Here is a 948-nt window from a genome sequence, read left to right as displayed (position 1 = left end):
CTTAGATCACATGAACTGGAATTAATACTCATATCCCCTTACTTCAAAAGGAAGAGGCAGTTTCACAAAGGTTAATTTTTCCTATCCAATTTTATTGGATATCTACTATATCCATCAGATGCTGTGCAAAATGGTGAAGATTCAGAGATAAACATGGTAGAACTTCTGCTTTTAAGGAGCCCCAAATCCAGAAGGAAGAAGTTGTGTCAAATAATTATTGACAGGAAGATAGGCGATTACACTTCAAAATTGGTCAATGCTTTCTAGTTTTTATTAGCAACAATGTCAGATTATTTACATTCTCCATCCTCGGGGTAATTAATGCATGTCACTAATGATTAAAATTTTTCCAGGAGTGCATTGACAATTGGAAATTAAAATAGTGAGGATTTTTTCTCTTGCGTCTAGGAAAGGCAGAACAATACATACATACATATAGGAATAGAAAAGAAGAGACATTTATTTATCCTTTTTATTTTCTCTCCATCTCTATGTGCTTATTTTTCTGCTTCTCCCTTTCTTCTTTCTTTTGCTATTTAAAACTCATCTCTCTCCTTTCATTTATTCAGCCATCAAATATTTACTGAGCACTATTTTATGGAGAAACAGCAATGAACTAGGTAGAAAAGATGTTTCGCCTTATAGAAAACTCTATTTAGAACATGTGGAGTGAGAATATGTTGACTGACAGCATGAACTCTAGTGTGACACTTCAGGAGCTTGATTCTCATCTCTACCACTTAGCAGCTATGTGAATTTGGGCAAGTAACTTATCTTCTTTATGCTCCAGTTTCCTCATCTAGAATATGGGAATTATAATAGCATTTACTTAAACAAGCCATGACAATGTTAAACCTCATATGAGCCCTGTGCTTCTAGAAAGCCGCAATGGTTAAGAAATCTCCCCATCCTCTCATGTTCTGTAAAATGGCTGATGTTAAAGGACCC

The sequence above is a fragment of the Propithecus coquereli genome, unplaced genomic scaffold, assembly GCF_000956105.1.
Source record: "Propithecus coquereli isolate 6110/MARCELLA unplaced genomic scaffold, Pcoq_1.0 Scaffold204, whole genome shotgun sequence".
Classification (NCBI taxonomy): domain Eukaryota; kingdom Metazoa; phylum Chordata; class Mammalia; order Primates; family Indriidae; genus Propithecus; species Propithecus coquereli.
The sequence above is the reverse complement of the archived record's forward strand: the minus strand, read 5'-3'. Positions refer to the sequence as shown.